Source organism: Peromyscus maniculatus, chromosome 19 (assembly GCF_049852395.1).
Source record: "Peromyscus maniculatus bairdii isolate BWxNUB_F1_BW_parent chromosome 19, HU_Pman_BW_mat_3.1, whole genome shotgun sequence".
NCBI classification, from domain to species: Eukaryota; Metazoa; Chordata; class Mammalia; order Rodentia; family Cricetidae; genus Peromyscus; species Peromyscus maniculatus.
Genome location: NC_134870.1, coordinates 47,790,474 through 47,814,047, shown reverse-complemented (window position 1 = coordinate 47,814,047; position 23,574 = coordinate 47,790,474). Strand labels below are relative to the sequence as shown.

At 43.0% G+C, this 23,574-nt stretch overlaps 1 protein-coding gene and 1 long non-coding RNA gene across 2 annotated transcripts in view; one reads left to right on the top strand and one right to left on the bottom strand.

The window, feature by feature from the left end:
* Positions 1–23,574, top strand: part of Marchf3 (membrane associated ring-CH-type finger 3) — a 145,481-nt gene that overhangs the window by 79,312 nt on the left and 42,595 nt on the right. The window lies entirely within an intron of this gene.
* LOC121823914 (uncharacterized) overlaps positions 10,629–23,574 on the bottom strand; it is a 41,515-nt gene continuing 28,569 nt past the window's right edge. Inside the window, exon 3 of the long non-coding RNA XR_013046107.1 lies at positions 10,629–10,938. This is a non-coding gene — a long non-coding RNA (uncharacterized LOC121823914). The remainder of the gene's footprint in view (positions 10,939–23,574) is intronic.

The following is a 23,574-nucleotide window of genomic DNA, read 5'->3' as shown; positions in this document are numbered from 1 at the left end:
GGCCTTTCATTGTTGTGGCTTTTCTTCTACAGCTTGGGCTCTAGATCCCTGGTCCAGGAATGCAAAGATAAAAGAGTTTGGATTTTCCCCGATGTAGCTCTACCTTCAGAGAGTTCTTGCAATATGGAATGCCATCTGCCGCTCTGTCCTGGAAGGCATTCTATGCTTCCTGTTCCATCAGAGCCACTGGAAATGTGACTTGTAGAAACACGATTATGGTATCCTTGTGTTTTTCTTGGTATAGATGATTTGTGTGTTGTGATAGTTAATGCCAAATCAGTTTCACAAGATAATTAAATCCTCTAGGAAGGATGAATTTGAGATTTCACATTATTTATTAGCTGTAAGTGTCTTGTTTCCTTTAACATATGTTCATGTAGGCATTGGCATTTAGATTTGAAGGCATTTACATTGTGTTTACCTCCTAAGTCATATATTTTAAGGTATTTCCTCCACTAAGACTTCCTTTTAATAGAGTTAAACTTCTATTCAAAAGAATTTTTATGCTTGTATCAGAAGCTTTGTTGATTAACATGGCAAATTTTATTTTCAAGATCAAAGAAATCCTCCTTCTCACTACATGCCCACAGGTTCACTGTCCCCCACCAATTTAGCTGTAAGCTGACAATGACATACTCAAAAATGCTGAGGACTGAGGACAAATGCTGCCTGTCCAGGAAAGACATTCTTACCATAACATTCTCCTCAGATTGCCCCTGCCGATGTAGATATTTTCTATAAAAATTATAAAAAACTTGCAAATAAATAAAAACATCATGCCGGGCAGTGGTGGCGCACGCCTTTAATCCCAGCACTCGGGAGGCAGAGGCAGGTGGATCTTTGTGAGTTCGAGGCCAGCCTGGTCTACAGAGCGAGATCCAGGAAAGGCGCAAAGCTACACAGAGAAACCCTGTCTCAAAATAAATAAATAAATAAATAAATAAATAAATAAATAAATAAATAAATAAATAAAAATAAAAACATCACACACCTAAATTAATCAGACCCAAAGTTTATACAGCTCACGGAATGGCTATACAGTTGAGCAGGCATTCAGAATGGAAGCTGTGGATACTTAAGTCCTCCTTATCACATCAGCACCAAACCATGATAGTCATACCCACAGGTATGTTATCCTGAGGACTCTGACCTCCTTGCACACCAGAATCTGTCTACAGCCATCACTAAGTTCTGCACTGCTGGCCCATACTGCAGACATGATAAAATTCATGGAGTTTAAGAGATAACCCCCCTAGGAGCTGGCCCAAAGACCGTTACAGAGAACTTCATGTAACAAGGAAACCAGGGCCACCACTTGGCAGTACAGTCAACTTTTGTTTCCTCCATTCCCTCTTTAGTTCTGTGCATTGTTTCCACTGTTTTCCAATCGTGTATGGAAGTTATCTGGGAAATGTTTCTGTTCTTTTTCTTTTGTGTTTCTCTGCAGAAGCCCTAGCCTGGTACACATGATGAATGTTCAGCAGAACCTTAACAGACTAAGTACAAAAATGGGTGGTCTCACTGAAGTCATCCAAGGAACATGGCAGTTGTCCATGCACTCGAGGTTATAGGGGCCCCGAGTGATGTCTGGATGACATAAGTGGGAATTTTCCATCTCAGTGCTAAATTATTGATCTGGGAAGTATATGTGGCTTCTTTTCTGAGTGAGAAACATTAGCAGAAGGCACCTTATTCAGGAACTGGCCATGGGCAGGTCACCAATGGGCTATCTCTGACCAGGTATACAATTGGCATGCTGAGATCTATTCTCACACTATCCATCCCCAGAGACACCCCCAACCCATATGAGAGGCATCTCATGATACATGTGGTCCCAGTGACTACCTGAAGTGGGCATATGATATTGTGCTCCAGGGAAAAGATGATTTCAAGTTCAGGAGCTGGTCATCTGTGAGTATGTGTTGTTTGTTTTTGTTAATGTTTTTAACTTTAACATTATTTCATTTTATTTTCTACGTTTAATGTAGGGACAGGGGCATGTGCATGCCAGAGCACATGTGTGGAAGTCAGGCTACAACTTACAGAAGTTGGGTCTCCCCTCCATCACCAAGTGGGTTCAGGGAAGTGAACTCAGGTCACCAGGCTCAGCAGCAAGTGCGTTTGTTTATTGAGCCATCTCACTAGCCCCTAAAAACTTTATTTCTAAATCAATTTTTCGTTCACAGAAATGTTTGAAAAGTCTCCCCAACCCCACGCACAGCCTCGCCTATTAGCAACATCTCCCATTGGAGTGGTACATCTGTCCATGAGCCCACCTTGACATATCATAATCACCCCCAGTCCAGAGTTCGTATCAGGGTTCATTCTTGGTGTCGCACATTTCATGGGCTTGTACAGATGTGTAATGATGTATATCCACCATATAGTACCTCACAGAATAGTTTTGCTGCACAAAAACATCCATGCTCTGCTCCCCAGCCACCCCACCCTGCCACCATGTTTTTTTTTTTTTTTCTCCTGCACCTTCCTCGGTTAAATCAAGGGTTTGCAGGGCTATTTTCAGCCACTTTAATCTGGAGGAAAAGGAGAGAAAGAGGAAAATAAATAAAGGAGCCCTGATGTCGGTCCCTGCTTCCTGTAAAGAATGGGCTTTAAGAAACATCATTGGTGAAGATTAATTCCTTTGTCAATAAATGTCGGCAGCTAATCTGGTGCCAATTGCATATGCCTGGGGAGTGAGCCCTGTGGAGACTCAGGAAACTAAATCATCATGGGGTGCTTATTTTTCTACCAAGCACTGGTCAGGCCCCCACCACTGTTTTCCATTTTTAAAATTGAAAAGGGAAAAGAAATGCCAAGCAGCGTTTGCAACTCCAAAGGGCAAACTGGATATGTTTTGACATATGTTGAAAATAAATTATTCTAAAGTCAGTTCACATATAGAATTATCTTTCTGGGACACACCAAAGTAAAAGCAATTTCATATACTCAGTCCCATCATCTGCCAAGTTACTGGGCAGTATCTTGCCTTAGAGAGTTCTAGTCTCTGAGTGACTCACAGCAGGGCATGACTTCGGTAAAAACCAGGCAGCCGAGGGTCCTTAATGCCTCCTCCGGCTAGATTGACTTTTGTGGTTCTAGGGATTGAATCCCAGGTCCTCAGACATGCTGCACAAGTGCTCTACCGCTGAAGCACACATCTGGCTTTGGGGTGTGTGTGTGTGTGTGTGTGTGTGTGTGTGTGTGTGTGTGTGTGTGTGTGTGTGTGTGTGTGTAGTTCTAGTCTATGTTTTGAAGTGCTAGTCAAGACTCAATAAACTGGCTGTACTGCTCAATAGATGAATCAGCAGCACCCAGAATATGAGAAACAGGCCTGGGGTGTTCTAGGTAGGAGAGGCTTATAGACAGAACCCTCCAGAATGAGTGCCTGTGCTTGCTGGCCAGCTGGCTTGGACTTGGATACCTCCAAAGCAAGTCCTGTGAGCCATGCTTTGTGCTGAGCACTAAACCTGCACCTTCATGGCCAGCCTAGCACGTGTGAGTTCTGTGGCTACCCCACTTTTATAAGTGAGGCTCAGCTGTCACCTGAGGCAAATATACTTCTGAAATCACTCAGCTAGAAGACCCAGAATTGAAATGCCACCTCTCTGACTCTGGGCCCACCGATATAACCTTCATATACCTGCTGGAAGCCACTGATAGACAACCAGCCCTCAGGGTAAGCTGTATCCTTCACCCCTTTGACCTCATTCTTCTCTACAGCACTTTGCACCAAAGCCTTAAGGAACGGTGGCGTTCAGTTACTCTGACCCTCTCCTTTACCTCCACCTAGAACTTTCTTTCCTGTTTCCTTTGTCTGGCTAGCTCCTGTTGCTGTCTTGGCTTAAGACCCATTCCTCCAGGAGTCTCTGGCTGCCTCTGCTCACCCCTCATCCCTCGTAGCTCTGGTAATTCCTTACCCACTTCCAAGCCACTCTGTGCTCTCCTTCTTAACACTTGTAATAGTCTGTTAGTTTGCTTCTAAATCCAGATGTGTGCTGGTGCATATGCAGCAAGTAGTTTTCTAGTTGGGAGGATAAAGGGAGGACAGTGTGTATAATTTTCCATTTCCGTGATATAAATACTCTCACCATCACCAATTTCAGGGCACGGTTTCCTTGAATTGGAGTTGGGAAGACCTGGAGGCAATAGGCCAAGCCAGCTCCAGCATACCGCCATGTGTCTTGTCATCTCTAATGAGGGACAGGAGTCAGAATGAGGGGCAGAAATCACGTCTCCTCAGTGAATAAAGAGGACAAATGGGAGGAAGGGTCGGCCAAGAAAACGATTGTGCAAAATCCTGTGATCGCCAGATACATTACTGTTTACAGTAACTAGAGAAGGAATGAAACAGGAAAAGCTGTGTGTGTAATAAAAATAACTAGCAGCACTACTCCGTTCTTGTAGATGATAAAATACTTCCACACATGTGGAGCCATCTGATCATGTCCATAAGAACAGCTGTTGTTTTGTCTGTGAAGAAATCAGATCCCCCAGAGCTAAAATGATCTAAGCGGGGTCTTCCGCTCACATCTAAGCAGGAACCGAGGTCTGCTGCGTTCCAGCCCCACACTTACTAATCAGTGTGGCTTTCCTACAAACACTCCTGTTCCGAGTGGGAAACGTTAATCCTAAGATTCTCGAGAGGAAAAATGGTTCCACAGTTTTGAGACAAATTTGAAGCAAGCTTTAATTAAATATTGACTAGGATGGACTCTGGTCAGGACCACTCTCTGGAATCACAGTGAGTGGGGATGATACATGTGTTGTAGGGGCTTTTTATAGACAAAATCCTACGGCCACCATATTTCCCATGTGGCTTTGTTATTTTTCCAAGAACTACAACTCCCAGCATTCCAAGAAGCTTGGTGGGGGGGCTTACAGGTTGACTTTGGCTTTTAGAAAATGGACCAGTGGATCCCGACAGAAAGAGACAGAAAGGGAGATGGTGTGGTGAATGGATGTTATAAAAAGAGTTTGGCAAAGTAATGCCATGCAAGTGACAGAGCTTTACTGGTTATTAGACCCCTCCTTCAGTATTGGGAGGTGGCAGTATGGGTCCCTGAGAGCACGGGTCCATGCCTGGGTTCAGTTCAGACTCTGCTAAGTGATCATGGACAGTGAGCTTAACCCTTCTGTGCTATAACTTCCTACTAACACAGTAAGAGCAATTTTTAAAATTCCTGTCTCGGGATCATTACAGGGTTAACTGGGTAACAAAAGTCAGGTGTCTGGAGCTACATGTAGCATATAGGAAGCACTATTATTTTTATGTCCTCTAGTACTTCCTCTTCTTCTGGTGTTCCCTATAAGACACTGCTACATCTTAGCGTCATTTCTTGATGTGAATCCCAGGAAAAGAAAGGCTTGCTAATAATATGGTACTGTTAATACAGCAAGGATTGAAAGCTGTGCAAAGTTTGAGCTTGGCCACATAATAAGTGCTTCTGATGAAATTTCCAGGCAGTCACCTGGTCAGAATGAGAGCCAATAACCATGCGGATTTTTCTCATGGCTTTAAACGGCCTAAGACATCCCTTGCAAAACACTGCCACCAGTAAAACCTTAGAGACTTTAACCATATAATAGAAATAGCTCACCCTAAGCCATTATCTTACCATGTTGTGTATATAATTATTTCTCTGTATTTTGTGGCCATATTGTGTGTTCTTTGCTTTGGTTGATAAACCCCTATTGGACAAGGACTATATTTGCTTTTTCAGACTATGATAATAGTTTTCATATTCCTTTTTTTTTTTTGCAGAACTAAAGCAAAGACTGATACTTTGTGACATGTGAAATGTACAGGGAATTTAAATCTCAGTGTCCCAAATGAAATTCTATTGAAATACGTAACTGTACTCAGTTCTTTAATGTCTGTGGCGGTTTCCATGTTGCTGTGGCCTAGTGAGGTGACTGTGACAAAGTCCACACAGTATGCAAGACCTGTTGTGCTTTCTAAAGGTTTGCTAAGTCCTGGCTGGAATAGCTAAGACAGATCCCCTAAAGAGTTAAGATGTCATTAGGAAAAGCCTCCGTGATTACACTGAGTGATTACATTGAGGCTTTCAAGGTTTTTATTGCTTCTTAAACCATGTGGGAAGTGGTGGGAACAGTGTTGATACCATTTTTTAAAACCGCAATGTGATTAAATAGCTCAGAATACTCGAGGGTTTCCGTTGTCTTTCAGAGAACTGTAATGGGTTATGAAGTTAATTTTAGGTATGAAGTGCTAGGAAGCCTGTTCCGTGGGTCTCGGAAGATCCACAGTTGTATAACCAGGATCAATGACGCATTGTGCAGTTTTGGAGTTTGACTTTACAGAGTCACCGAGACAAACTGCACTGCTCGAAGCTAGGGTAGCCTCATTGTGGGCATGCCCTTAGAGAACGCACCTCCCGTTCCTTCAAGCCTTCCTCCCCAGGACAAGTGCTAGTGTCCATCCTCGATGGAAATGAGTGGCGATCGGGTCAGGATCTGATGGCCATTCTGGCAAAGAGAAGGGACCCCCATCTGTCCTGTGGTGCTCTCACCTCTGAACCAGCGAATAAATGACTGAATGAATGAGTGCTGTTTCCTGGGACCAGGGCCAAATGTAAACAATCACTCTGCCAGAATCTTACTTCAGTGCTGCATGAGCTGGAGGAAGTGCCAGTCCGCCCTGCCTTACTCATGTCCTGCTCTCCAGGGCGCCATTAGCACATACAACATGCATTTTGGCTTCCGTTTGGAAAAGCTAAGCACAATTCTGAAAGCTGTTTCTAAACAAGTGTGAGTTTTCGCAACTGTTTTTGTTAGTTTGTTTTTATTTATTCTGCTTCTTTGTTGGGTGGATGGTGTCAAAACCTTCCTCAATGGTTTAGGGAAGGCAACTTTAAAAAAAAAGATAGGCTTGAACTTCTAAATCTTACCTGGTATCAGAAAGCTCCTGAAGTGTAGTTTAGCACACGAAGTCCTTAAGGAGACAGAGGCCTGTTTTCCCAGGTGTTCCTCTTAGCATCCCCCCTATAATATTTAGTGATGTCTTGTCATTCTATAAAATTATGAAGCAAAATAAGTTATGAAACATTAATAGCTTATAAAATTGACTGTATTTATTCAAACAACCCAGACACAGCACTTTGCCTAATTTCTAAAACAGGAAATAGAGTTTTGTAGACTTGTCTTTCTGTCTTTTCCACCATCCACAGCACTCTTTCCCTTCTGAAAATCCGAGCTCCAAACTCCCATGTAAAGAAACCAGTAAGACAGAGTTGCACTGCAATTGTGATAGCTGCGTGGAATAAAAATGTTTCCGTTTAGCATGAAAGATTGATTGAGGGTATCAGAGAAAAGAGAATCAGAAAATTTTAGGGAAAAAAAGACATAGAGAACAGGATATGCTATTGAATAAAAGAATTTACACATTCAATCTTTGTTATTCAAGGCTTCCTTATATGCAAATTCCCTTACTCACTCAAATGTATGTATAACTCCGAAGTAAATACTCAAGGCAATTTCACAGTCTCTCACAGACACACATGGTGTGGCAAAGGGTTGGAGTCACCCTTATGTACATGGTCCAGCTGAGGTCAAGGAAGGTTATGAATGTGATACCTTCTTGTTTTAGCTTTAATAGACTTTTTAAAATGTCCTTTTGTAGTCCATTTTTTCCCCCATTTTTCACACTTTTGTGCTTTGGGTTGGTGATCTCACTCTCTAAAGTGGCCTCCAAGGACTGTGCTAAAGTGCTATTGAGTGTCCCAGAGTAAAAGATAATGCCTTATGGAGAAAATAAGTGTGACAGATGAGCTTCATTCGGCTGTGACCCACAGTGTTTGGATCATAAGTTCAATATTAATGAGTCACCAATGTGTGCTAACTAACATTTAATCATTCACAAAACAATGTTATATGTTGATTTGTAAGTGAACACGGTCTAGTCAGGAACCTCACCCCATATTTCCCTAGGAGCAATGGTTCAGTGTTCACTAATTCAGTGTTTGTTGTGATTTATAGAAGATGATCGCCATGGGTGAATAACACAAAGCCATATCACTTAGATTTCTTTCTGTTATCATCTCAGATTTGAGGCTCACATACTCTTAGTCTACAAGAATCCCTGAGGTTAGAGTTACAACTCTTTCAAAAAGTGCTAGTAAAAATTTCTTCTAAGACACCAGTGTGCTCTGTTTTATTAATTCTACGCCATGCTCCAAGAGTAATCGGAGTGAAAGGTGATTGCCCGGCACTCGTTTATAGGAAGGGTCAGGGATGAGAAGAACATGCTTAATGGGTAGTGCTGAAGTGGTATGCTCTCATCCAGACCTCTCCTATGTATTTTATCAGCCATGGCCACTGCATGCCATGTGAGGAAGCCTTCCTTTATAAAGAAAGGGCATAAAGGTAGGGGTTATGTAGGTGACATGCTGCTGGTAACCTTTTCTTTGTACAGAAGACATGCCGAGGAGATGACATTGTCAAGTTATAAGTAATAATCCTAGTGCTTAAGCTGAACATTACCTGTTGAAATCAACTATAGCATTAGGTTGCTTTTGTTGGTGAATCTGTAGTAATAGGAGCTTGTAAGTGTGCAATTATTTTTTTAATTGTTTATTTATTTTTAATGTTTGTTTGTGTTTTGTTTTGCCTGTGGAAGGATGTTGGATCTCTTGGGACTGTAGTTAAGAACAGATGTGAGCTACCATGTAGGTGCTGGGATTTGAACCCGGGTCCTCTGGAAGAGCAGTCAGTGTTCTTAACCATTGAGCCATCTCTCCAGTCCCCCAAATTTTTTATTATGATTTATTTTGTTTCATGTGCATTGGTATTTTGCCTGCATGTATGTCTATGTGAGGATATTGGATCCCCTGGAACTGGAGTTACAGACAGTTGTGAGTTGTCATGTGGATGCTGGGAATTGAACCCAGGTCCTCTGGAAGAGCAGCCAGTGCTGAGCCACCTCTCCAGCCAAGGGTGCAATTATTACACAGTCAGGAAAAAGAAACCTCTGACAGCCTCTATAAGGTGAAGAAAGACAGCCATCTATTATGTTTCTGGTACATTTTTACCCAGTGAGAAATAGCCTTCAACTTCCTCCTCTGTTCCCAAAGTATGTGATTTCAAAAGCCAAAGGAGATCACTTGCATTCCTTTACTATGCGTAAGAAGTAAGGGAAATTACTTGTTTGGGCCCCTGAGAAAGTGGGGAAATATTACATTTTCTTCATTGTAATTCACATGTGAAGTTATTTCCCTCAAACCAGATTCTAATTTCTGTAATTCAGTAGGACAGCTCCCAGAACTTTCTTGCCTACAGTTCTGAAGTGCTGTGGGGGAAATTAAATCATTGAGGAAGATGGAACATGAATGAGTTTTGATGTCTTAAAAAAAAATGTGTGATGACTCACAGATGTAAGAGGCTGCATCTGCAGTGTGAAACCTTGAGGACACTAAGGAGGGGGTCCAGGGTCTGCTTTGAAGGTTCCTTGTGTTTGTGGGGTGCTTTTATTTTTCCTCTCTGCTTGTGAGCTGCTAGTTTAAATAAATAAATGTCTGGAGAACCAGATCAGCAGAACAGGATTATGTTCTACACTCCCCCAAAGTGCTGGGGGATGCAGAGGTCTTCATGTCCCCATGCTCATCATGTTGGTGATAGGCACCACAGGGCATTTTATAGAATTTATTCAGGACATCCCACAACCTTTCACACTGCCTTGCCCAATCATTAAATACCAAGATTCTTCCCGTTTCAAAATTCAGGTCTTATCAAAAGAACATGTGCTTTCCTTAAGCTTACAACCCTACTCAGTGTGGTTAGGAAACTTGGGAGCATTTTTGTGAATATGTTTGTCATTCCTAGAGATATCACCTACAGTGCTCACTTGAGGGGAAGGGGCCTCCTCTCTCCCCACTGCTTCCTTTTATCCCGCCCTTCCTCACTCCCAAGCAAAAATACTAAGGTCCATGTTATTTAATCCATACCTGAGAATAATAATAATGGTAGCTGGTCGTATAGAAATTGAGGTCAGGAAGTGAATTAATCGGGTTCTTCTGCTAACTTTAGGGTACTGAGAAAATCATAAAATCCCTTTGCTTTTAGTTTCCTCATTATGAAACAGAGGCCCGCCAATTCACATGAGGCCATGTATTTAAATATACATCTGCTGGCCAGGCAATTTGGATGTATAAATTCCACAGAGGAATGATAAATGTGGCCTTATAAAAGCCTGGCAGATCATTGCAGCGAGCTGCTGTTTATAGATTCGTCTCCTCTCACACGAATATGACTCCAGTTAAGTATATGGATTTTTAATTTAATTTAGCATATTTCTAGTTGGAAAGAAAAAAGTCAACTAAATGCTAATTTAGGCACATTGTATTTGTGCTGGGAAAAGAAAAGAGAGTATCCTGTCTGGATCATTTTGTCCTTCTACTGCCGGTATCTGTGACAGCCATCAAGGAGCAGGCGACCACAGGAGGACATAAATGTGAACGTGGTGCTGAACTCTGATAACCACTTGTTAACATGGCCTCAGTGCCTTGTACTTGAGGGAGTTTCAATGGTCACTGCTTTGTTTTATTCTGGCAATACCTGCTATAGCTCAGAGGATGACTTAATGTTCGTGTGTCCTTGATGAAAAACCTGCAGCTAAGGGACAGTAAATGACAGGCTGGTGGTCCCAAAGCCAGTCAGCAGCAAAAGCCCAGGGGCCTGTGAGGCTCAACCCAGCATCTCCCCACTCACCAACTCAGGTGTTTCCTGGAGCAGGCAACCATGGAGAGAGCTTACTGGATTCCTTCCCCGAGATTTATAATGTCCTTTCACACCTCTGGAATGAAGGACATCCCTGATGGAGGTGTATGGTGTTTGAGTTTGGGCTGGGCTTGTTCCCGTTCAATTTCAGTAGTTAAGGTTTGTTTTCTCAGGAACTAGTTTGATGTGCTTCCCCCGTAAGGCCTGTAAAAGAGGTTATTTGTCCACCCATATTTGAAAATATAATCAAGTGTATTTTATTTGACAAAGGTAAAAAGCATAAGTAACAAAGGTGAGGTAGGAAGCACTTACAGCTTGGAGAGAACCAATGCCCACACACTGATAAACCATCTTTCTCTTTTTGATAAGTTAGACTTGAAAGTCTAAGTATAAATGCTGCATATCCTACTTTTTCTTACAGTTTTATGCTTTATTTCCTAGTGCTGTTAGACACTTATTATAAAGTAATGCCAACGGTCTCACTTATAATCAGTGATATGGAAGTACTCTGTTTAACCTTAACCCAACTGTTGGACAGTTATGTCACGTTATGCTACAAGAAAGGAATACCCCAGGGTATAAAGAGGCACTGCTGATTATGCATAACTCTGTTTGCATTTCTGCATATGCTTTTAAAATAAATTTCTTAAAGACCCAAACATTATGTCCTAAAAGTCTCAAGACAAGATGCATACCTCTGAACTATTTCTCTGTGTGAGAGAGCCTGTCACTCATGCTCAGAAAAACCTTTGGAACCCCCTGAGATGCCAATGATGTCATTTTAGTCTTGAACAGAGCAGGCTGAAGATGCAAGAAGAGCCAATGTTTGAGTTTTGCTCAAGGGCAGGTAATGGCTTCTGTCCATGTAGAAGGCAGGCAGTGAGGAAGAGTTCCTTCTTCCTCGGTGAGCTCCAGTGGTTTGGTTTCATTCCAGACTCCAAATTTCCACATTGAGGATGGTGTTCTGTCTCTCAAGTGCAACATTAAACTCATCCAGAAAGTAACCATCCTCACAAAAATACCCAGGATAATGGTTAATCAAATACTTGAGCACCTGTGGCCCTGTTAAGATGACACATAGGATTATACCTCCCAGCACCATGCCACCTTTGTCTGCCTGTCTTTTCCAGCCTACAGTTACAAGTGACTAATTGGAATAGTAACTTGCTTTTCTCTACAACAGTGGCTGTGTCTTGTGATTTTGCCATGGCCACAGCCCATCATTCAGAAGCAGAATGCAGGCTTTCCTCCACTGCCGGGCACTGTATGATACAACAAAAAAGAGACCGGGCTAAAGGGGGTTGGATACTAAAGCCAGGCAGTAAAAGCCCAATCACAAATAGTATTTCTAAGTATGGAAGTTGTGGTACCATTCCAACTCTCCTCAGCCGTTCTGTTCCCAGTGAGAGAGTGTAGCCTTGAGTTCTGATTTAGGAAACAACGCCATTCCCCCATGCTCACACTGCATCTCACACAGCAATCCAAGGACCTGGGCCTTGTGTAGGTGGGATGATCTTATTTAGTACATGCCAATCCCCTTTTCTGTATTGTAACAGTGTTCTGAGTTGGTGGGAAAATGGAGAGTCCCTTCCCTCTGAAGTGTGCTGGCCCCTTATCTACCTGTTCTGTTATTCTTTGGTTGGTGAGTGAGTAGTTGGTTGGTTGATTGGCTGGGTTTTGAGACAGGGTTTCACTGTATAGCTCAAGTTGGCCTCAAATTCACAATATTCCTGCCTCAGGCTCCAGAATGCTGGTATTACAGACGTGAGCCACAAACTCTGCACTCTTTCAGTGTCTTTTCAGCAATTTCTCTTCACACCAACTTAAGGAGACTGTGTAAATGGGGGTAAAAAGTTCTATTTTAGATCTGCCATCCATTACTATGTTGAGTTTAAATTCATGGCCTGCCTACTCATTTTCTTCAATGAAAAAATAAGGATAACTGATTTCCACTATGCAAATGAGTACAAAAGCCATTCAAAGTTCAAGAGAGAAATAAAAAAAGACAACCCTCAGATCTCAGAAGAGATATGAGAATGCTTTAAAGTTGTCAGAAAAATCATATTCCTAAGTAGGAAGACTGTGTCACCCATATGACTATATGACAACAAAATTTGCTATTAAGATAGTGAATTCATCTGTCCATTCATTAAGTCAGCAAGTACCTTCAAGTGCCCATTGCATGTCAGGAACTTGTGAAAAGCATTTTAGTAGGTCCTAAAATGATAAGAAAAGAAGGTAGGAAGGGCCTATCAGATGGAGAGAAGTCCCATCAAATCTGCCTTTTAATGCTGTCTTCCCAATCACTTCACTGCCATTAAAAAAGATTGCTCATGTAAGGAAACCACAGATGCTTCTGTAGTTGAAAAAAGAATGCAGTTTACCAAAGCAGATTGGAGCTTTTTTCCTCGCAACTAATAAAAGAGGCTTATGGGAGTTAGAAAGAAATAAAGAAAATGACTTCACAATCATCTGTAGATACACAAACATCTTTAGATGGCCTCTTTACTCTTTTTAATGAAAATAGTCCAAAACCCCCACAGTAATGGGTAATTCACCTAGGAACTCATTTTCATTATTTGTGTGATTTTTAATTCTCCAGGCTTTTAGTTCCATGTACATCAGAACCACTTAAGGGCTGTAAAAAGATGCTGAGAAGAATGCCATGTTTACAGCACAAAATTCTGTATTGGATTTGCCACAGTGATCATGGCTTGTGAATTTAAGGAATGAGTCCAGTTTATGAACAGACAGAGCTGGAAGAATCAGCAAAGCAAGGATGCTTGCATGTGTATGCACTGCCATGGGTTACCTTTGGTCACATATTTTATGTCACCTTGAAAGTAGAACTTAATAAAAAAAAATCGTGATGAAGTGTAGTCCAGTCTCCTTAGAGAGTACATATTCTTACGACCCAGATCCAAGAGCTGCAAAGGCCCCTATTTTATTTCTCGAAGCTGTACATTCCTCCCTAGCGTACCGTGTAAACATGTTAGTAGACCCGCACAAGCACTGGGTAAACAAGGTGAAGGGTACCTGACTTACAGAAATGCTGGGGTCCATGGATCGGAATACAGGGATGAATTCAGTTTGCTTTTTTCCTGTGTTGTCAGAAAAGTGTAGATACATCCTCCCCTGGAAAGAATAAGACCGAGCATCCCTTCGTCTCTGCACTGAGTGCTTCAGAGTAGCTACCTCATTCTGAAGTCAAAATGGTGCCCAGGTCTTTTACAAAGTTAAGGAGGACAGAGAGAAAGTACCAAGCGCTGTAGTGGCCCATCTGGCTCTTCCCAGCCTCATATTTATTACCCGAGGCATAACCAAAGGGAGAAAGTTTCCTGTACTGTGGTGACACTTGTGTTGTAGGAGAATATTCTCTGCACATCTCACCTTCCAGTAACACCCAATGGCCTTAAGTTTCTCATGTGCCTCAATGGGTGCATTTGGCCTTACCCAGATGTTTCCCTGGCATGTTCTAGCTGGTCCTCCCCAGCCCAAGATCATACTAGCTAGTAACAAGGTTTCTCAGCCATTCTAATCTTAAAGAGATCAACCACTCACCCTGTACCTACTCAGGTAAGGCCCTTTAAATACTTGTGGCAAGGACATTCTCCTTTTTCTCAAATACATGAAGGAGTTAAATAATTGAGCCCTACTCCCTGGCGACAAAAGCCCTGTTTGCCTCCTTCCCAACCACATTTTTTCTATTTATCTACTTTGCCTCTCAGAGTACTGTTTTGCATTCCATATTAATGAATGCCCGTAGAAAGGATGGATATGTGTGTTGGCTCGAACAGACATACTGAAGACTAGCAAATCCCCGGAGATATCTGATGTGAGGTGGCCCTTGTACAGTGTTTGCTGTTGTGCCAACCTCTGTGCTAGGTACTTCATACACAGTATTTCACTTCATCTTCAAACAGATGTGAAGGCCACCATTTTGTCCCCAGCTTACAGAGAAATAACTGATAAATGGAAGAGCAAAGAGACCCAAACCCAAAGTGTCTAAGCTGAGGACTCACATGTCAAATCATTGTGCCAGGTAACCTTCCCCTGCTGTTTCGAAAAGGAAAATTGTACCTGGGTGTGGTGGCATACACCTATAATTCCAGCACTCTGCAAGCTGAGGAAGAAGGATCATGAGTTCAAAGCTGTCCTGGGCTACATAGTAAAACCCTGTCCAAAATATAAAAGGTAAGGAGGAAAGTAGGTAGCTCTTCTTGCTGGTACAGCTGGTATTTCTGGTCTCTATGCTAGTCAAGTTGACTATGCCAACCACATAACCACTGACACCTGCTTCCTCTCATGTGCCCAGATTGGAATTTTGCAATGGGGATGATCCTTCAATTAGTCTCTAAGATCTGTGGTGAAATCTGTGATGCTTAAGAGTTTATGGTTAATAGTAGCATAAGCATAGCCTTATAGAAGGTCCATATGTATGATATGCGTTGATTTGCATCAGTAAAGAAGTCAGGACCTGGAGATGCAAATACTCAAGTACAGCATCACTCTCCAATCAGAGCCATTCACTAGACCGCTTCTCAGCCGCAACAGGCAGCTTTTGTTAGTTTATTTGAAGTTCATACTTCTCATTCACTCCTGATGCATCAGCCTTTTCATAATGTGTGCACAGTCTTCACTCACAGAGGCAAGATGTGTCTTGCCTCTTCTTGGTTCAACAGCTCTTAGTAAGTTCCACTGAAGCTAGGGAAACACTCCTGCATCCTGCCTCGCCTCCTTGGGATAGATGCTAATGTGCCGCTCTCTCCATAGAACAGCAGTGCTCACAATAGTGTCTACAGGGCTGTGGAGGGATTTCCTCTGACTCCACCCCTCTTCTTCCTCCTGCCACTGCTTTGCTAATCGACACTCAGTTCAAACTAACTGGAAATGCAGATGGGCACTTGAGCATCTAGGATTCCAAAACACACGCTCTTCATAAGTGCTTCTTGAACCGTGTGATCAGAGCCAGTGTGTTATCTTCCCGGTATCATTCTGTCTTAATGTCTAACTGACAGATGCCCGTCAGTAAAACAAGGAGATAATAGGCAAATATATATGCCTGCTCTAAGAGAACAGAAAAGAAAGATCCTGGGTTTCTGCCTTACAGACACTTGTCAACTGTGGTTTAAAAAGAATTATGGATGCTTCTGTGGGGGGTACCTATAAAGTATCTAAGCATTTTTACCCTTATTAGAAGAAAAGGGAAATGCTTCTCATATATGTGCAGATTTTTTCCCCCTAGTGGAAGCTTGCCCAGCATGTCAATGTGTTAACCAGCATGGCACTGGCCAGGGTACAGCCACCTGCAAGCTTCATTGGGCAGAATCACAAAGTCTAAACACTCCAGCAAAGTGGCCTCCACTAATCCCTCTGCCAGTGCTATCCATGGGCTTGGAGTGCCTCCAGGTGTATGTAAGAAATAATCTGAGATTACAGGCCTTCAGGGGCAAGAGACACCATTGATATGTAGAGCAGCAAACAAAAGAAAAGCTATTTTAGAGCTGGTCTCCCTATTCCTGAGGAAAAAGTAAATTCAGAAGGCCTCTGTATACAAAGAATTGGGGGCCTGAGAGAAGACAACACCAACCCCCAGGAAAAGAGTCTTGGATGGCAAAGCAGGGGCAGGAAACCATATCTAGCCCTCCAACCTAGAGTGCTCTATGGTGAGACCAGGCCCCCGGTTTATTTTACATCCATGAAGCCACAAGTCTGGCTCTCCTCATTTGAATGTTTGTCTGTTCACATGTGTGTGTGTTTATGTATGAAGGCATGCACATGCCTTGGCATTTGTGTGGAGGTCAGAAGACAACCTTGGGTGTCAGTCCTTGTCTCCCACCTTGTTTGAGGCACTTTTATTTGAACTGTGTTGCGTGCTCCACAAGAGCCAGCTTTAGAGTTTCTGGGGGCTCTCCTGGCTCCGCCTTCCTCCTTGCAGTAAGAATGCTGAGAATTCAGACACGCTGGCTTTTACATGGGGTCGAGGTTATCAGACTCGCTCAGCAAGCCTCTAATGCTCTTGATTCAAAAAGAAGAGTTGCTTGTTGTCATGTAATGATCCAATTCTTTTTTGTTTGTTTGTTTGTTTTTTGTTTTTGTTTTTCAAAACAGGGTTTCTCTGTGTAGTTTTGGTGCCTTTCCTGGAACTCACTTGGTAGTCCAGGCTGGCCTCTAACTTACAGAGATCCACCTGGCTCTGCTTTCCGAGTGCTGGGATTAAAGGTGTGTGCCCGGCTATGATCCAATTCTTTATTTCACTGGAGACAAATGAGCCCTTTAAGAGTAAAAGAAACAAGCCAGGGCGTTGGTGGCGCACGCCTTTAATCCCAGCACTCGGGAGGCAGAGGCAGGCAGATCTCTGAGAGTTCAAGGCCAGCCTGGTCCAGAACAGGCTCCAAAAATACACAAGGAACCCCATGGGGGGGGGGAGAATATAAACAAAACAGTTACTATAGGATGTCACCAATTCCTAAAGGACGACACCAGTTCTTCACTTTGAAGATTGGTAGTCATAGGAAAGAATTGAACAAGAACTCTGCCTTCTGTGTATAAATTGCAGTTCAGGATATTTATGTCACAATGGTTGAAGAAAAAGAGTTCTTTGTTGCAAAAGAATTCCAACTACTAAGTGGGAAAGGGACATAAAACTGGGGGGGAGGGGAGCCTTTCTATAGTCCACAGTTGAAATAATTCAGGTACACGTCACTAATGCATACAACCATTAGATCTTTAAAGAAATGCCCAAACTGGGAACTTTTTTGGACCCACTAAAAGTTGGCCTTCTGGTGTGATATACCACAGACTACACAATACCATCATGAGCTCTTGTCAGCTGAGAGCTGAACCTGAAACTAAGCTGAGCCATGTGTTTCCAGAAAATGAAGGGGCTGGAACAAGTCAAAGACACCACAAGACAAAGCAGAAATAGAGAAAGCGTAATCTGAGCTAGGGCTTTGGAGACAACATATATAAACTTGCAGCGAAGGCAAGAAGGGGCCAGTGAGATGACTCAGGGGCGGGGAGACATTTGCCACCAAGCTTAACAGTCTGAGTTCCATTGTGGGGCCCACGTGGTGAGAGGAGGGAGCTGTCTTTTGCGGATTGTCCTCTGACCTCCCCATGCTTGCCGTGGCAAATTAACACACACACACACACACACACACACACACACACACACACACAATTTGATTTGTACAACTCGTTTGAATCGTTTTTTTAAAACCTGTCATAAAGGGATTGTTTTCAAGGCAGTTGGAGAAATTTGAACTTGATAGAAATATTACATAACAGCAAATTTATTATAAAGTTTGTTAGGTATCATTACTTTGGGCTGAGGTAAGAAATGCTTGTATTTTTAGAAGCGCACTGGAGGATGTGGAAGTGACACGACATGACTTCTGGGGTTTGCTATGACGTAATAGGAAGAAGGGAGAGAGGGAGAGGAGGAGGGAGGAACAGCAAAACGTGAGTTGCAGAGTTCTGATTGCTTCCTACACTGACATGATGAGGTGTCTATGGGTCTCCTGTAACACTCCCTTTGCATGGTATTTAAAGAAAACTTGAACTACTTCTCAGGGACAACAGTTGGGGTCACATTGCCTATAGACAATTAGGACCTATGACTTTGGTAAAGGTTATTATCTATTGATTAGGAGATATTATATCCTTATTGTTTTTAATTACCTTTATTAAAAATAAATTGAAATAAACTCTTCATTCCTACAAAGCACTGCACCGTGTTACACCAGGCAGCTGGAGCAGACTTTGGGAACCTGTCTCGGGTGTTATTGCTGATCTTAGCTGGAATAACTTTCCGATCTTCAGCATCTGCAGTGGCTGCTCCCTGGAGGTTTATCTGACTACATGTGTTTTTCACATTTATTAGTGAAATTGGAGACTCAAGAATAAAACACTGTCCTCAGAAACATTGTGTTAATTTGTGACACACCAGAGATTTTTTTTTTTTTAGCCCATAAAGCAAATGAATGAGCTCTGTGAGGGCATGGCTGTTATTTTCACCCTAGAAGGCAGTAAAGACCTGCAGTATTTATTAAGCACTTAGAAAAAGGAAAATGAATAGTGTTATGAACGTAAAAAAATATGCTCACACTGTTGCCATTAATAATGTGATTTTTCTGTCTGCTTTGAAAGAATACTGGATACAGATTTTTAAATGTGGGCCTCTGTGCATTATTTAGTTGTTTTGTTTGGAATGATTATGTAATTCAATATCAATATAAAGTTATTTCTCTTTTCTGTCAAACAGGGTGAATTGAGTTAAGAAGCCTTAGTCATTAATTTTGATAGGGCAGAATAGACAGCGAAAGGGCCAGACCAGATGTTTGACTCAAGACCTTTCCTCTGTGGAACTGAAGGGCTCTGGGGGATCCGCTGGTGGGGGACAGCTCTCTGTGTAAGCCGACCATGCACTAGGGCACTTCTGCCAGGCCCCAGTGGGTGACTTCTGTGGAAGATCTGGGAGAATGCAGACCCATCCTCACATGGAAAAAGACCAGGTGGAGCCAGCCCCCCAGAGGTGCAGAAAAAGAGAGGCACAGGGAACTGCTGCCAGCTCCGGGGCCAAGGGATGCCATGCAGGAGAGCGAGGTGGGTGCCAGCAAAGGCGCAAATACGGGGCAGAGAAGCTGACGAGCTCGTGTGGGAAGAAGGGTGCCGAGGTTCTGTGAAAAGGTTTGCAAATGCTTTGCACTGAGGTGGGCATGAAATAAGTTCCAGAGTCAAGCAAGAGATTGCATTGGCCAATTTCATGGTTCACAAGAATCCAGGATGCAAACCAAAACGACTGTGATGAAGTGTCCTCAGGTGGCTGCGTCCTTTGGCTGTATGCTACTTCACTGTGAGCTTGTTTTTAATCTTATTTTTTTTTAAATGAAGCCATTTTAAGGAACCAATAGAAAAGAGTCTATGAGTCCAGCTGATGTGAGGCATGTGCCCACAGTGCCAACACCAGATAGGTAAGGCAGGAAGATCATGAGTTTGAGATCAGCCTGAGGTACAAAGCAAAACCCCACCTGCCCTCCAAAAGAGTACTGGTGAATTTGGGGATAAGGAGAGGAGATGCAGAGAGCAGTGTCTGTGACCAAGAAAAGCAATTCCCCGCGGTATTTCTGTGATTTTTACTTATGTTTATAAAAGCTGTCAAAGCAGATGCGCGCACGCACGCGCGCACGCGCACGCACACACACACACACACACACACACACACACACACACACACACACACACAGCTGGAGACCTAGTCAGAGTCACGTCTATTGACCATATATGAAACTTAGTGTTTGGAGAACCCTTGTTAATATGAAGCATATGGTAGGGAGCCCATCTCTGTAATGCTAAGGGCAGGGCCTAAAAGAACAGGTCTTCATTCTGCACTTGCCTTATTCTCCTTGGCAAGCTGAGTAACTATAGTTATCCTTATGTGTCCAGGAGGCAGAACCACCAGATAGATGTCTTGCTTGATCCTCACAGATCCTCAGCCACCTGCCTCCAGTGAGCACAGAACTTTGGGCCCGTCAAGAGACAAGATAGGGACATCTCCCATGGCCTCAGTGCCACAGGGAAAAGAAAGCCCACAAGCATCCCTCGCTTAAAATAAGCCGGTAGTCAGCCCGATCCGGGAACACAGGAGGCTCACGTGTAGAGTTGGCACATCTGCACGGCTAATGCTGGGTTGCTTGAGGATAGGAGGCAAGTACAGCTTGAGGACCAGTCCCGGATCGACTTCCTCAATGCGGGCGTCCACGTGCATGCTAATAGAGCATAGGCATGAATCTAACAACAGATTAGGAACGTGTAGTTTAGAATGTGTTTAGCTTCCTTGTAACGAGGGAGTTTCTTTTCTTGCCAACATACTTTCCTCTGCCTCCTTTTCCTCAGGCATGCTGGGCAGGGAGTGTGTTTGGTCGGCACGAGGCACTCTGGGAGTTACGTGAAGATTATACTATACTTGTGTGTTTCCAAGAGACATCATATAAGCATCTCTCTGTGTTTTGCCCGCCCCTCCCCTAACTGTTTTCTAATGTGGTGTTTTTAAACTTCCTGACCTGCCCTCAAAACTCATCCACAGAGTCTCACCTCCTCCTCAGCTCAATGGGGGCCCAGCTGTTATTTACAAGTGTAATTCAGCTGTCGCTGTATCTTTGAACACACAGAGTTGTTATGGGATTTTTTTTAATTGCCATTTTCATCTATCTAATTAAAATTAAATGGAAAAAAATGGATAGCCTCCAAAATCTGAATTAATTTCATGAGTACTTCTTCGGGGGAGAAATATGTATAAATATGATAATTGGTACTTTATTTGCCTTCAGCAGAATGAGAAGGTTTTTACCTGAGTGAGGAGAAAATATAGTCATTTTTAATGAGGAAAAAATAAGGCTCGTCTGATGCTTCTGATACTTCTTGTGGCTACAAACCAGAATTAATTACATGGCCGAGGAATGATAAATAACTGAAGATAACTTTAGCACAGTGCACTAGGAATGTGTAGTCAGAACCCTACTGTGCCGGCTCCCCTTATGCTGGTCCATAGCTTCTTCCTCCCTCGAGCTCATCACTGATATTTACACATTCCTCAAGGAAATAGCATTACCCTCCTATCTCAATGTTCATCATGCTTAGAAACAGGCAATGCACTTGCTTACTGTACTCTGGATGTGTGACAGTGAGCGCATAACAGAAAATAACGAAACAGAAAAGGGTGGGGGGTCCGTTTAGGTTCGGTTTTTTTTTTTTCCACTTACTGGGTCAGCCAGTGTTTCCCCCTCCAGACTCATCAAGTGCCTGATGGACAGGTTTATTAAAACTTGGATGGTCACTTTATTTGGAATGACATCCTCTGTGTTCTACATAATGAGGTTGGTGAAGCATCCAGAAAGAAATGTATAATTTGGAAGCATGCGTCTGTAAGCACAGCCCTGCCGCGGCCATTTAAGTAATGAAGCAGCTACTTTGTGGCTCCACATTCGTAGTGAATGGCCTCCTTGGCGTGTTTTTGAAAACTTCAGTGTTGCTGGTAATCGTGTCCCAGCAATCTCCTTGGAGAGCCTTTGTGTCCTGTTCTCAGAAGAAATATGCAGCTTTTACGCGTTAATGGTTTTGAAATTAGTCATTTGCTCCATTTTCGATGGAAAGGAAGGTCACTGTGTGATTTTCTACCTCCCCTTATTTGCTCTGAACATTCAAGATACTCTAAGTTCATCAGCCATGCAGTGCACTGTCTGCTTTTAACATGCCTGGGAAGTCAAGGAAATGTTCCATCAAAGAGCATTTTCATTCTCGGGGACTGCTCTTAGAATCCAGTCCGCCAAGCTGTCTCAGAAGGGAAGTTCACAGACAGACCAGTATTGCTGCTTTCTCATTTCACCACCAAGTGCATTGCCCACTCCTTGGTCTCCCTAGAGGAGGCCATGCTCCTTGAGTATGCATCCCTTGAAGAAAGCTAGGGGGTATTTTACAGCTCCTTTCTGAAGCAGATGCGTGAAGGGAAATTGAAGTCAGGCTTCTGAGTCCTGGGCCAGTGCTGGTGACGTGGGACTCTGCAAACAGAATGTCCAGCCATTCCATAGTTCTGTGGTGTCCTTCCCCTGAAATTCAGGGCATTGGGGTCCCTTGAATGATCAAGGGCACAGATGGCAATGTGAAGATGCTGATCTCTACAGCCTGGAAGAGGCCTGGGGCTCCAGATTGTTTGGTTCCCTGAACTTCTTGGGAAATGTCAAGTTCAGTTTGAGATAGCTGCACCCCCACAGTATCAGAAACTTCCTACGACTAGCTAACACATCCCCAAAAAGTAGTTAAAGGTTTATTTAGATGGAAGAATGAATAAGTGGATTTTCTTCTTTGATGGCTCTGTTGACCAGCTCTGGTTGTAAAGTGACCCAAGACCCTTCCAGGACAAGTGTACACCTCTAACTCCTACCTCTCTTATCTTTGTGCTTCATTTTGGTAACATCACTTACACGGGACCTGGTCCCCTAACTACACAGCAGATCTTTGGGGTGCATTCATCTTGCTTGACTTGATGCCCATTGACTAGTAACTACTCAGTACTTTCAGGGACCATTGCTGTAGTTTGCTACTGCTTCTGCTTCTTCTGCTTCTTTTGTTTGTTTGTTTGTTTGTTTGTTTGTTTGTTTGTTTGTTTTTCAAAACAGAGTTTCTCCATGTAGTTTTGGTGCCTGTCCTGGATCTCACGCTATAGACCAGGCTAGCTCTGCCTCCCAAGTGCTGGGATTGAAGGCGTGCACCACCACTGCCCAGCACTACTACTTCTTAAGAGTTCTGCAATTGGGCATTAAGGTTGACTGTGAAGTCCTACTCTGGCTCCAGACCACCAAGGCAGCTCTCACACACAACTTCATACTAGCCAGCACTCACACTCTTAGGCTTGTGATTCCGTGATTCCACCTTTAAACCTTGTGGGTAAATTAGAAACTCAGAGATGTCAGCCTATCAGATTTCCCCTGTTTCTTGACCTGTCCCAAGAAACTAAGGTTGACTTTGTACCAAAACTTCAGTTCTGGTACAATCAGGCCTGGAAAGGAACTTAGGAGTAGCTTATATTTTGTTTTCTAGTTCATTCTTACATGCTAGATTAGTTAAGGTAGAAGTAAGTGGCTGCTATAACAAGTAGACCCAGGTATCTTGATCAGATATCATTACATTTCCATCACTACATGAAGTCAGTGAACATGGACAAGGTTCCCTGTCCAACACGTGGGCACGATGTCAGAGTTCAAGTATAGTGCAAAAATACAGCACAAAATAGGTTGAACACCATGAACGAAAGTGATTTTAAAAGAGAAATCAAGTGCAGTC